The sequence below is a fragment of the Solanum tuberosum genome, unplaced genomic scaffold (genome assembly GCF_000226075.1).
Source record: "Solanum tuberosum cultivar DM 1-3 516 R44 unplaced genomic scaffold, SolTub_3.0 scf00282, whole genome shotgun sequence".
Classification (NCBI taxonomy): Eukaryota; Viridiplantae; Streptophyta; class Magnoliopsida; order Solanales; family Solanaceae; genus Solanum; species Solanum tuberosum.
This window is the reverse complement of record NW_006239209.1, coordinates 86,170-101,998: the sequence shown is the minus strand read 5'-3', so window position 1 is coordinate 101,998 and position 15,829 is coordinate 86,170. Positions and strand designations below refer to the sequence as shown.

At 27.9% G+C, this 15,829-nt stretch overlaps 1 long non-coding RNA gene across 1 annotated transcript; it reads right to left on the bottom strand.

Moving 5' to 3' along the window:
* Positions 1–3,355: 3,355 nt before the first annotated feature.
* On the bottom strand, positions 3,356–4,518 carry LOC107062945 (uncharacterized). Its single transcript, XR_001474967.1, has 2 exons — positions 4,487–4,518; positions 3,356–3,785 (listed from the first exon to the last, which is right to left on the bottom strand). It is a non-coding gene; the product is annotated as an uncharacterized lncRNA (long non-coding RNA).
* Positions 4,519–15,829: the final 11,311 nt, after the last annotated feature.

Sequence of the window (15,829 nt, the reverse complement as noted above, 5' to 3'; positions counted from 1 at the left end):
ATTATCCATAACGGTAGTTGTAATTGATTACAAATTAATAAAGCTAATTGATTAGGATATTGATTTGAATAAATACTAAAGCTTTAAACTACTCTCGAAACTGATGTATTATTAAAATTAATCCTGATTTTATATCCTAGGCATATTTTGTGGAAATATAGTTTCAAAAAATAGAATCTTATAAGAAGAATGTGTGTAACTTCTTTTTAAAAATGAAACTGTTTTAAAAAATATTATAATTTGTTGAAATTTAATTTTATTCTATAAATATGCATGCAACATAATACCTCTACTGCATTAAAAAATCAAGAATCTGCATAAGAATTATAAAAGAATTTACCATATGCATCATAAAAAAGAATTAAAGTATACGCATTGTGGTATACATAGAATGAAATCTTATTTTTATGTGGATTTATGTTATGTGAACATAAATTGAAATTCAAGTGTTAAGAAACTATTATTTATTTTTTATTACAATTTTCAAATATAAAAGTGATTAATACAAAATGGATTTTCATTTACCATCTCAATAGAAAAGAAAGACATCAGCGGAATTGAGAATATGTTCATCAATGTCAAAAAACATTGGTTGAGCAATCACTTTAGTGTCCAAAATTCTTAGGCATGTAAACAAATTTTTACTTTTCTATTTTAAATTTCATTAATTGATTTTTCCTTGAAAATTTCAGTCTTATCTAATAAATGAAAAATATATTTGAAGCTATATAAGAGAACTTGAGTTGACCTTCTCTTTTTTTATTTATCTTAGCAGAAAAACTTCACACAATAATATCAATGTATGGTTACATAATTTCTTATATTTTTATTTGAATTTTTTAATTTTTTAATTTATTTCATTCAAATTTTTTAAACACGTGATTTATGTTTTCTTTACAATATATTTTTTAATTTTTGAAAAATAAAGGCCCCAAAACGTGAGAGACAACATGAAACATGAATAAGGATATGCACGCAGCATAATACCTCTATTGCATTAAAAAAAAATCAATTATCTGCATAAGAATTACAAAAAAATTAACCACATGCATCATAAAAAAGAATTAAAGTATAAGCATTGTATTATACATAAAATGAACTCTTATTTTTATGTGGATTTATGTTATGTGAACATAAATTGAAATTCAAGTGTTAGAAACTATTATTTATTCTTTATTACATTTTTCAAATATAAAAGTGATTAATACAAAATGGATTTTCATTTACCATCTCAATAGAAAAGAAAGACATCAACGGAATTGAGAATATGTTCATCAATGTCACAAAATATTGGTTGAACAATCACTTAAGTGCAATGAACGTACAATGATCCCAAAATACTTAAAAGAACACCTAGAACATTAAAGTTTAATTGTTTAATTTCGTTAAAAAACACATTTTAATATTGAGAGTCGAACAAATTCAAAATTCAGATCGTTTCATGTTACTATATATAATGGTACATTTTATGAAGATCTAAAAAGTAGAATAGTATTCATATCAACCGACAACATAACTATAATACAACAAAAGCTAAACACATTTCCTTTCAAAATTTAGATCGCTTCATGTTAATATATCATGGTACATTTTATGATAATCTAAGAAGTAGAATAATATTCATATCAACCGACAACATAACTATAATACAACAAAAGCTAAACATATTTCCTTTCAAAATTAAATAAGCACATTGATAGTATAAACCATACTTCTTATCTTAAACAAAATTAAACAAACTCTTCTCGATTAATAGGAGAAACTATAAACTTATCTTAGAAAAAACATCAATGTCGTCTACATTTCTTTCTGAATATTCTTCTAAGCCAAGAAATCTTCTCTTCATTAACTAATCATAAAAAAATATATTCAAACAACACTAAAATCACCCAAAGGAAATGCAAATAGAAACATAGCCATGAACTAAGAAATTGTAGAGAGCGTATTTGCTTGTTTCAACAAAAAAAAAGCAGTAAATATATATATAATGAAATTCTATTGTTTCAAATAACTGTAAAAAATTTAAATTTTGAAAAACAGTAACCAATTTTTAATTTAATATTTTTTTATAATTATAAAAATTTGTATTGTTGACATGTGTCATTCTTATTCTAATTATTGATATGTGTCTATATTTCTAAATTTATTTATTTAATTATTTAAAATTATTTAAAATTCTGAAAATTTTGTGGTGTTGACATGTGTCATTTTTTCTTCTCCTTTTATATATAGATAGATCATATTTACATTTCTTTACTATGGCCTCATTCTGTATCTTTATTTTGCTTCGATTCTTCCTTTATAAGTTATTTACTATTTTCTGTTTTTATCTTATCTTCTGGATTTTTTCTTGCCTATTGAGGGTTTTATTGGTGTTATTATGGCCCGATTTCAAATCCTGACAAAAAATACTGCCAATACAAATTCCTCCTCATATTCAACAAAGAAATTTAACTAACGAAAAATTTATGTTTCGCATATCTTCTTCTAAAAGTTGAAATTTGTCACTTATCAAGTTGAGCCCTTTTAACTATATAAGTTTTTGGTCATGAGTCGCTCATATAGAATGATCTAACCCCTTTAATCCGATCCAAAAAGTTATCTGAGAAGAGATTAGAACAAGTTATCTCTTATTTTAATAAGAGAGGAACAATTACTAAGTAACTGATAATCCCAACTCCTCTTAACAAATAGATCCTTTTCCTTTTCATATGAAAAGAATGCAAGAAGGAAAAACAGAGGAAATATAAAAAACTTTTTTTTTTTTTTTTTGATAACCGAGAAATCCGTCTGTGACCTGCCCTTTGGACCAATCACAGCCTTCTAAACTCGGTGGATAATGGGCCCGCCCCTCTACCCTTCTACACTTAAATACCGGGCTTCGCTTTGCATGGTGTGGGGCTTGAACCTGTGACCTAAGCCACAAATCCTCCACCTTTTGCCACTTGAGCTAGGCCTTGGGGGCGAAATATAAAAAACTCTTTCTATCAAAAGATCAACAAAAAGTTCAACACAAACAGACATTTAGTTGGTGACAATAGAACATTGTTTCCTTGAGATTTAAAGCTGATTTGGAGCAATTTCTCAACAAAAATTTCGTCAACCTGACATTATTGTTAACTAGTATACAATCTTATGTCTATTACAAATTTTAAACGGAGGAGGTATATATTAATAATCGAGTTCATGGTCAAATATTAACAGATATTTAGGAAATTTGTCAGTACACATATAAAGTTTTAATTATTGAAATCACATAAACAGTTAGTAATTAAATCGCCTTGATTATATCCCTAAATAAGTGGTCATTTGTATAATGGATAATATAATAAGTAAACACCAACACGCAATCAACTCAATGAAAATAACCAACGAACAATTTATTTAAATTATTTAGATTACTTCACATGACATAAAAAAAAAAAAAACTATAGTACATACCCCAAGAAGAAAATATAGAACTATTTCCTTACTATCACTACTACAATTCTAATGAATTGATAGTGTTTTTATTCTTTCACACATGACACAAGATAACCACACCATTAATTTTTTATTTATCATAATTTCTATAGTACATAATGTGAGAAGATTTGATGCTTCTTAACACTTGCGCCAACAATAACAATAACGAGAAAAAGTGCTTTTTCTAATGCATTCACCCTTAATTGCCTTGGAATACTCTTGTTTGCACTTTATGAAACAAGTATCACTCAATAAGCAATAACGGGTACGATATTCCTTGCTCCTCCATCGACAAGTTTTGCCCTCAGCACCTTGCATCTCTGCATGACAAAATGGATGATGAGTAAGTTTATGGGTACGCGCGGAGCTAGTAAAGGTCCAGGGTTTCATCCGAACCTCCTTTAGTAGAAAAATTACACTGCTTATACATAGTTAAAGTTATGTGTTATGTGTATATAGTAGATGTTGAATCTCCTTCGACTTCTTCGTGTGTTCACATTTTTATATTTTGAACCCTCTTTATGAAAATTCTGGCTCTGCTTATATGAGTACTCCCCCATCCACTTTTAATTGTCATGGTTTCATTTTTTAGAGTCAAACTATAAGAACTATGACTAACATTTTACGATGTATTTTTTCATCATGTTGGTATGCAAAAAAAATTGCAATTTATAGTACTTTTCATATAGTTTTTGAATATCTAAATTTTTCGTTTAAAATATCAAATTAATGTAATCTAATTTGACTTTCGAAAAGTGCAACATGATAACTAAAAGTGGACGGAGGGATGCATATTGTTATTATTGTAAAAAAACAAAATAGAATTAAAATAATTTGAACGTAGTATTCAACGTAGTCATAAATGAAATGACAAATAAATAAAGGCGAAATGGTCTGGTAGACCCTTGTACTTGTATGTGTTTGTATTGTGAACCGTTCTATTTGCTCCTTTTGTCATCTGAATCCCTGAACTTATCAAAATACAATATTTTAAACACTATTTAAATTAAGAAGTACAAACCATTGGATGAAATGAGGAGGAAGCATAAGAAGTTCCTCCTTGCACAAAAGAACTGAGTTTACACACTTATGTACTTCCTCCGTTCACTTTTACTTATCAGGTTTCATTTTTAAAAAGTTAATTTTATCTAGTTATTGAAACTAAATTAAATTAAATTAATTTAATATTTTAAATTTTAAATTTAGATATTTGAAAATTATATGAAAAATACTATAAGTTGTAATTCTTTTATATTATGATGAAAAAATACATCTTAAAATGCTAGTGAAAGTCCATGCAGTTTGACTCTTGAAAAGCGAAATGTGACAAATAAAATTGAACAAAAGAAGTATCTAGACGAACGGTTAAATTATGATTACCTTGTTAGTTCAATTAAGTTGTTAACGTTGGTCTAAAAAAATAATAGTATTCTGAATTACGATTAGCTTATTAGTACAATTAAATCGAATATTCATGCCACAAGAGGGTGAAATGAAAAATTACAAAAATAAAAATAAAAATAAATAACCAATTGAATTCATTTTTGTTACAACAATGATCAACAGGGGAGAACCTAATATTATAATTCACCAGAGAGGTTAGTGTTATAGAAAGAAACTTCGAAAGAGATATTTGGAACTTTGTTTTAGAGAAAAAAGAATAGAGCAGAAGGGGTTTTGTTTACCTAAATAGCCGGCTAGATTTGTTATTTATTTATTTATTAGATATATAAAAATTATGCACTAATTATATATGAATTATACATATTCCTATATAATAGCATGCTATTTTCTTATTTAAACTAACAATTGATTGATCGATTATTTAAGTTAACATTCGAAAGAAATTAAAGAAATAAAGCCTTCGTTGAAATGCGATGCCTTCGTATTAAGATATGACACATGTTTCTAATTGCTTTAATTAAGGTAAGATTTGAGATATTTGACTTCAACATTTCTTAATTTTTGTGAATGAAACTCCAAAATTTTGTCAAGATAATTATTTAATTCTTAATTATTCCAAATGAATGATGACACATACACACAGATGAACGTGTTTCTTTTATATCTAATCAACTTTTTGAAATTATTGGAGAACTTATTCTGCAAGAAACCACGTCATATGTCATTTGTTTTGATCGTGTACGTTGTCGTAGTGCGTGTTCTGTACGAAAGAAAATATTTTCTAAGAAAATAAGTGCATTTTAAATTTGTTTTCTTAAATGTGGGGCTGGAGAGAAGAGAATACTCTACCATAGGAAAAATTGTGCATTATAGCAAACTATTAATTCAAAATAAATAATATAACTACAGTTTCATTTAATTTCAATTCGCAGCAAACTGCTGGCCATTCGCCTCTCTCCCCTCCCTCTGGAATCTCACTTGTCACTCTCCTCTTTTTCAGTCATCTCTTCCTCGCCTCTCTCACTTTATAAAAACACAAATGTATAATTTGTGTTTGTATAAAGTGAGAGAGATTGTATATACAAATACAAACACATATCTCTTCATCATATACACTTATAATTATACAAATACAAATCTTTCCCTACTCAACTCTCTTTTGCCCCTCTCTCTCTCTTACTTTATACAAACACAAATTATACAAAATACAATGTATAATTTGTGTTTGTATAAATCGAGAGAGATTTGATATACAAATGTTTTAACTTGATTCAATTGTATACGAATTCAAATTTTATGCAGACATACAAATACAATCATTGATACATATACATAGTAGTTACATATATACAATTATCTAACTGATATACATATCCAATTCACCTCTCTCCACTCTCTGCCCTCTCTCCTCTCTCTCCCAATCTCGCTTGCCACTCTAGCCTAACACATAGAACATATACATATACAAACAGAATTTTCATAGACACAAACGAATTATCGTCCGATTTATACAAATCAGATGCTCCATAACAAACATAATTTGGCTATGAAGCACAAATAACAAAACTGTAACTATAGAGCGCTAACATGATTTTTATCTTTGATATTCCTCATATTTACTCTACAATCAATCAATCAGTGTGACCACCAGCTTATAACTAATCAAAATTCCGTCTATTCAAGCCCAGACCAACACAGACTACATTTTCTCTATATTTCAATCACTTTATTTTTCTTCTTGTTTACAACATTACTTATTTGATTATTTTCACTATATTTAATCAAATAAATATATATATTCTTTAAACGTCACATATAAATTCAACTATATTTTTTTTGGATAAACAATTTGACTCTTATCGCATGGTTAAAGATACTTGTGGTATTATATATATCTTATTGATCTAGCACTAACAAATTTTATTTCTGTCAAGCTAATCAACTAGTTAACTTAATGATTGATATTGAAAACAATGAACAACCAACAATAATGTCAATTTAGGGCTTAGGCGGTTTGGACAAAAAAAAATTATTAAACAATTAATTTTTGTCATAGTTTGATAGGTGATAAATTGGGAGAACTAAAAAAGATTTGAAACATTTAATTAGAATACGTTCACACATCCTCTATAAAACACAAGAAATTTAATATAAGTTCAATAAAATTAAGTATCAAAGTCGATAGATTAAAAATAACTTTAAGTTTTAGTAAATATGAATAAATCAGTGTTATTTTTTATTTTATTTTTACACATACTTCATAAAATTTCTGACTTCGCCATTAGGGGATTAGATAGACAAAGTTATCCATCATATTAGATATCCCACCATATCTATGTAATAACTTATTTCATTACTGTATATATTATGAATAGTAGGAAAAATAATTGCGAAACTAACTAATAATTATAATCAAATAAAAGATAAATTAATTTTATATTTATTCCGTAATTAGTATCCTTTATCTGTCATATTAAATGAGCCCTAAGTTTCTCTTCTTGTGTGTTGTATCCATATTTTTTGGCCCGCTGATCTATCAAATCTGATATCGCTTGTTGGGTTAGATAAATTTAAAAATTATTCTTAAATAGTAAATATTGTTCGTTTTGAACTAAATCTATCGACTAACTAATTCAGACTCCCAAAGTTTATATGGCGTAGAGCTCGTGAGAAAGAAAATATTGATATTTTTTAATATTTATCAAATGTTACGGTAGGGGTGTACAAAATCGAATCGAAAACCAAACCAAATCGTAAACCGAGAAAAAAAACCCGACTAGTGGTTGGTTTGACTTGGTTTGGTATTGAAAAAAAATCCCGACTATATTTGGGTTGGTTTGGTTTTATCTAAAAAAAAAACAACTCGAGACCAAACCAACCCGACATTATATATATAATTTTAAAATTTTATTTTATACATAAAAATATTTACTTTGATATAATTTTTAAATCTTTTTCATAGTTTTTATCTTTTAATATATTATTTCAAGTTTGAAACTTAGAATTTTGAATGGTTCAATAAAAATTATAGTCCAAAAGCTTAAATCAAAATCAAATTAATACTAATGCAAAAAGAAAATCAATTCAACACTAAGAATGACAATAATATTGAATATTTGTTCTTTAGTTTTACATTGGTTTAGACAATTAAAATACATAATCTAATTTTAATTTCCTTTAATATTTAGTCATGTAACTAATACTTATTAAACTTATTTTAGCATTTTAACCAAAAAAAAAAAAAACTTATTTTAGCATGATTTAGTACTTTTAAATTATGATCATTTTTCATTATGACTTGTTAATTTGCATTTTACAATATTTGTTTTACACGATTTCATTATTATTATTTTTTTGTTGGATATTTTAGTGTCATTACTCATATCATATTTTGTGTTATTTTCTTAAGAAACACCTTAGATAGTTGTATTTTGGTAGGACTAAAGAAATATTTGAAGTACAAGTAAATTATATGTTTGTATGAATACTTTACTGAAAAAATCCGAAAATACGAAAAACCTAAAAAAATCCGAAAAAACCCGATGTTGAAAAATCCGAGTTTTATTGGTTTGATTTGGTTTATAGATTTAAAAATCCGACACAAATGATTTGGTTTGATATTTGAAAAACTCGAACCAATCTGGCCATATACACCCCTTATGTTACGGTATGCCACATATACTCTGCTAATCCAAGTTTCATATTTATCTTTTTATTTTATCAAAATCATGTTTGAAATCAACTTAATTTTAAGTCTATGCCTTTTGAACTACCTTTCATTTTACCCATTTTCTTTGTTGGGGGATTTAAGGTGTATTTGGCACGGAGGAAAATATTTTTACTAAAAAATAAAAGGTGAGTTTCTTTTTCTTTTTTCTTTTAAATATTTTTTTTTGTATATAATGATAGGAAGAACACAATTAATATAAAATGTTATTTATCGAATTTATTTTTGCTATTTGTATTAAGACAATCATGTTTTTACCTTTTTAAGGAATACCTTTTCTACTAAGGAAAAAATACTCTAAAATTTAAGTATAAATTATAGGAATCACATAGTGTAAGATCTAAATTACATCCTATCCCTACTAATTTTTAATTTACAAAAATCCCTTAAAAAAGGAGGCAGCCGGATACATACCTACCGTTCAGATACATTGTAAACAACTTCTTGTTGCGCTTAAAAAAGGAACAAATCAGGTAAAATTTATTTTTTCTTATTTTGATTTCCTTGATTAATGCACGTAAAATTTATTTTTACTTATTTTAATTTCCTTGATTATCGCCTAATTGATTCTTATCAGTCCATATCTCAATAGGTAACATATCACAAATTCCAAATTTTAAATTTACATCTTCTCCATTGAACAACCATTAATATTGAAAAAAGTGGTAATTTAAAAAAAAAACTCAAAAAAGTTGATGATACAAGATGAATATATCGATTTTGTTGAGGCATTCAAGAATTTGGGTGAATAGGTGAGTTATGAAGGTTACAAAAGTGATGGAATCTCAAATCCATCAATGATACAACATACAAGATGGATGGAGATCTACATTGATGCTACATCCGGTGATCTATCAAGCCCCATTAATCGATGTTCAACAGAACACGAGAAGATTTATCAACAATGGTTCAATTTTGTTGATTCTGATAATTTTTTTAGTGTTTTTGTGCAAATAAGAGAAAAAAGAAATAATTTTTAAATGATGGGGTTGTTAATTTGATACAGATGGAGATGGATGTCTTACTAGTGGAGATGTCATCCAGTTCTTTGCCATGTCCAATTTGCCTCGATCAGAACTCAAACATGTTCTTTTCTATCTTTTCATGTTTGTGAAAGCTTGAACCATTACAAAACTGATTAGTCTTACTTCAAAAACATCAAAAAATGGTATTTCATTTAATGTATCATTGACTTGTTTAATTTTTTAGGTTGTTGCATCGACTGAATTTATTCTTTTAGTTTATGAATCTGGAAGAAGATACATTGTTAGCCTTGAAAAATATGTAATTGTGGGAGATTTCAACTAGATGAAATACCTTGTGCAAACACAATTGCTGTTTTGAAGAGCAAGATATTACATATATGCATCCCCACTGATTACTACATTGCAGTGAATAGGTATCAGATACATTAATACATAAATCTCACTACTTTAGATCCTAATTACTAAGATTCACAATAGTTTGTAATATTACTTTCTAGACCATATTTGATCGCGAGATTCATGTATCATTAAAGGAGAGATACATGTATCTAACTGTTTTAAAAGTAGAGATACACGAGTTGTTGTGGACATTGTGGACACGAATGTCACAACCGTAGGACTTGTACTTTTTCCCCCAAAGGAAATGAATCATTGAATTTATATAAGATATTCATGTTCATGTTGAATAATTTTTCAATTATATGAATTTTGCACTTTTATATTTCAATAAAGTAGCTTGAATTGTTAACAATGTGAAGTATCGATACAATATATGTGAGTTTTGCTATTTTATATCAAAATTAGTTCAATTTGTGGGTAATTTATTTGATACATAATTAACTTATGTAATTCTATAAGCATTGATAAAACTCATATCTAAGTTATCTAATAATAACCTATGTGAATCTAATACATAATTATGTAATTTGTATGCATATATAAGACTCATATCATTGTATCATATACATTAAGTGAAAGATTGATTATGTGTTTCTGAACTTTTCTTTTGTATCATGTTCAACTGGTGTGAAACACCATATACACGTAATGTATCAAACAAACACAATTTTAATTTATATACAATTGATTAAATTAGTTATGAATCTGATACTTATGTTTTTGAACTTCAAATGAATAATGTGAAAGATTTAAGTATCATATGATATGTTATGTATCAACGACACTATAATTAAAACACAAAATATAAGAATTTACATGATATAATCAATAACAAAAATATTCAAATTTAGAAAATGACATGAAACAGTTTTTAGAGTAACACTCTAAAGCCTAAATAAAATTGTCTTAAAAAAAGAAACAAAACATCAAAGGGTGTATATTCGTTGATACATAATCGCTATTCGACAAGAACCAAATCATCTTGCTGTGATGGAGTGAAGCGACCCTTGGATTTTAGAGGATCATTTTTATTGCTGACATAGTCTGACTTTGCCTTTTCAGTATCGCATCTCCATAATAATGCTTCATATCTTGTGTGAAGATAATCAGCTCGAAACCTATTTGATGGGATGTTGATTTCGTCACTAAGGAACTCAACAAAGGCATTATCATGAGAAACATGTCAAGTTAATCCTATGATATTTGGATTGAAAGAAAGAAAAAACTTCCCTTTCTTTCTCTTCTTTATTTTGGTTTTATCCCTTCGACGAATTTCGGCTATGACCAATGCCCCACTAGCTAAATAGGCGTAACAAAAAGCTATACATAATTGTAACTACAAAGTATCTTAATGTTTAATTGATACATAATAGATAAAAAAGAGTAATTGATACTCAATACCAATTGATGATCTATACAATCTGACAGATATTTGTATCTGATACTAAATGCCCAATAGTTGTAACATTATACAAAAATTACCCAACGCTTAAACATGATACAAAATAATTGATTACACTTAAATTAGTAACTTGCAATGTATCTAATGTGTGTACCTGATACATTTTAGTGAACTTTGTGTATCTGATACACCTGAATAGTACATGTTTTGAATGATATATACACCAATAAACATTATTTTTTTATCAATAATTTCACATAATTACAATAACTCCACACATGATACAAAAATGCCCACCAGTTGAACATGATACAAAAAATTTCCAACCCTTAAGCATGATACAAACAAAGAAGTACAGTTAAATTAGTAACTTGTCATTTATCTTATGTTTGTATCTGATACATTTTAGCTAAACTTTTGTATCTGATGCATACTAAAAAAATACAAGTTTTGAATGATACACTGTTGAACATCATCTTTTTATCAATAATTCCAGAAAATTACAACAACTCCTTAAATAATGAACAAAATTAGGGTTTTAGTGTATCAACTAATTAAGCTTAGATATTGATACATTACAATATGAAATATTATATTTTTATTAATGTATCATTGTTTGATTAACTAATCGAAACACATTCAACAATCAATAAAGAAGATCGGCATACTAACTGATTACACTTAAATGCTGATACATTACAATATGAAACATGAATTTCGTTGTTTATGTATGATTTGTGATTAACTAAAAAAAAAGGTATAAAAGTTGATAGATTTTTTTTAAAAAAACCCATATGATATATAAGTTCTACTGAGCTTATGTTTCTAGTAATGATAAACTTTCTGTAGATTCGGTAAACTCGCACCTCATCACTTTTCGGGAATTTCTTCAACATAAAACTTATCAATCTCCGACTGAGCCATATAATATTCCCATCTCATCTCGTCCTCCATTGTTGTTCACAAATAATATCAGTGCTCTCCATCTCACGACAAATTTGGTATTACATGCTCCTTCTTCAACTTCTCAATGTTTATTTTCGCCATTATTAATGGATTGTGCAGTTTTTTGATTTGTTTTCAATCCAAGTAATATCTTTGGAATCAAAAACACAACAAGTGTTATTTGAGTTTAATTGTGTAAAACCAAGACTAAAAGATGGTGCATCATCCATATGATTCAATGTTTTGAAGAAGAAAAAAATGAAAAATAAAGGATGAACAAATAGTTTGAAGAGATGAACAAATTACCTATTTCACGTTGGATTAGTTTTGTACAGGATAGAGACTTGATTTTGAATTTCAAAGTAATGAAAAAATTAACTGATAAGAAAATGGGGGAGAGATTTGTGGAGTGAAATCAGGAAGTGATAAACTTTGATTTTTGGAATTGTGAGTTATGTATCCGGCAGATTAGTTTTAGGAGGAAAATAAGGGATTTTAGAAAATTTTAGAAATGATAGGGAATAATGGGAATTATAGAAAAAAAAGATGTGTATACAGGTAATTTTTCCAAAATTTAATCAACTCAACATGAGAAAATGTAAGATATTTGAGAATAGAGAGTATTGGAATGAATGAATTGAAAATGATGCCTCCTTGAAGATAAGTTCAGACAACAAAACATTATTTTTACTATTGCACATTTAAAAAAAAATTCATAGTCAATTCATCAATTGTTCATTTAATATAGGGACTTATTGTGAAATAAAGTTTTATTTGAATATAAAACTTGGTAGTCAAATATATGTAGATTTGAAACTTCCAAAGGATTGATATATAATTTCCAATAGGAAAATATTTCAATACACTATAATAAAAAATACTTTTTATTGGTAATACATAAACACATTAATAAAGAATATTTAATTGTCATTGGATCCAATATCGCTATGGAGTACTTCAGAGGCATTTGAAAAAGAATAATAATTGCCATTAAAAATACATATTTAGCGGTAATTAAAATATTATCACTAATTAATTATCACTAAAGATCATTCGCAGTGTAACGGTATTGGAGTGAATGAAATGTCAACGATTCCTCGTTCAAATATGAGATAAGGACATAATTAAAAATGTTGCATGACTAAATTCCTTTATTTAATATTAATTAAGACTATTAAAAAAATATAGTCATCTTTGAATACGAGCATTAGAGTATTAATAAACCTGATATTTTGAATATGAACATGATCACTTGCTTAAGCTACAACAGACAACAAAATCAAACAATTAGAGAAATCGTTCTTGAAAAAGGAAAACAAGCAATTTCAGAATTTGAACATGATTAATGCAATTTTAGAGATAACATTTCGTACTAATCCAAGTCAAATTATGTCCACAGATTGTGGATCTTGTTATTTTTTTAAGTTTTCTTCCTCTTCTTGTGGAAAGAGCAATAAATTATATTTAAGAAAACATAAATCAGTAACAATTTTATTGAAACAACATAGGGTAACTTGGAGAAATTACACTAGCTAGTTTAGGAGTTAATTACTTGGATACACGTTAATTTGTAACATTATGCATTTTACTAGATTTTAGTGCGTCGAATATGTCCTAATATCTAGGAATACTTGGGGTCAAAATTAAGTGCAATTTGTTTTAGATACACTATATCCAAGTGAATCCACGTGTATTTGAAATACATAAACAAATCTGCCTCACCTCCCTTCCATCTCGCTCTCATATTTGGTATCCCAAATACATGCGAATCGTACTAAATATATACAACATACATGTATCTTGTATTTGTATTAAAAATCCAGTATATATGAGAAAAAGGATTTGGAAAATCATTAATAGAGCATATTGTTCGTCTAGTAATAGATTTTTTATAAAGCTTTATTGTCCTTTCGATCGAGGGACGTTCAAATTCTTTGAATATCTATAAATTTCAAATTTTGAATCCATCGAGTCATGAATGTCCTTTCCTTATAGGCACAGGAGGTTGCAAAACACCTACTTCTTTTTCCTAAAAATCAATTTCTAAAAGTCTACAGCTACATGTACCATTTTCCTAGTCTTTCATCACCAAATTTATCAATAAGGACTTGGTTTTCCCTGCTGAAATGATAAATAATATGTAGCGGTCAAAAATAAGATTTACATGATTTCTTCCACGAGAAAAGGAATTAAAAACTTAAAAAAGGGGAATTTTCGCATTCAACCATTCAAAAATAGCTTAATTATGCTTCATAGTTATAGTTTGCTAATTACGATTTATAGCTACATGTTAGAGGAAGGAGAGAGGCGAGCAAGATTGGGAGAGGGAGGAGCGAGAGAGGGCAGAGAGTGGAGAGAGGCGAATTGTATACGTATATCTATCGAATTGTATATGTATATCTATCAAAATAATTGTATATATGTAACTGGTATACATACGTATTTGTATAACTGGCGAGCGATATTGAGAGAGGGAGGAGAGAGTGAGTGAGAGAGGTGAACTGTATATGTATATCTGTCAAATAAATTGTATATAAGTAACTGGTACACATATGTATTTGTATATATGGCGAGCGAGATTGAGAGAGGGAGAAGAGAGGGAGGAGAGAGTGAGTGAGAGAGGCGAACTGTATATGTATATATGTCAAATAAATTGTATATACGTAACTGGTACACATATGTATTTGTATATCTGGCGAGCGAGATTGAGAGAGGGAGAAGAGAGGCGAGCGAGATTGGGAGAGAGAGGACAAAGGCGGGAGAGAGAGGACAAAGGAGAGCGAGAGAGGACAGAGAGCGGAGAGAGGCTAATTTTATTTGTATATTTGTCATATAATTGTATATTTATATGTATAATTTGTATTTGATAATTTGTATAAAAGAGGAGAGAGGCGAGAGAGAGGAAGAGAGGAGAGAGGGAACGTAAATATAACTAAAAATAAGTTACGAGCCGTAATTAATTCAAACTATAGCAATGTTAGCGAATTAACTAGTATATGTTTGTTTATCCGCGTAATTTTCCCTTAAAAAAGAAACACGACCCAACCAAATTCAAGTAAACGTCATTTAATTAACTTATCTTATTTTCTCATGATCCTCAATGTTGTAGTGGTGGAGTCAAAATTTTAATTATGTACAAAAACTAAAATAATTAAAAATCATTATTTCTTTAGATGATATTCTTTTCTTTTTTTAAAAAAAAGAGAAAGATATGACAAAAAGAAGTTTTTGTCATGGTGTAGTTCTTGTAGTTAGATTTGCCCTTTTAAAAAATTTAGAGCATTTCTTTTCTATATAAAATAAAAGAAAATGAACAAGTAAATCTTCTTGTCTTGTGATCTTTGATCCATGGATTAAATTTAATGCTAGATTCAGAATAATAATATTTTATACTATTATATATTTCCTTTTGAACAAAATTGTATGGACAAAATTAGCCCCAAATGTAACATTCTTTGAATAGGAGGAAATCTTTCACTATAAATAGCTAGCTAGTAATAC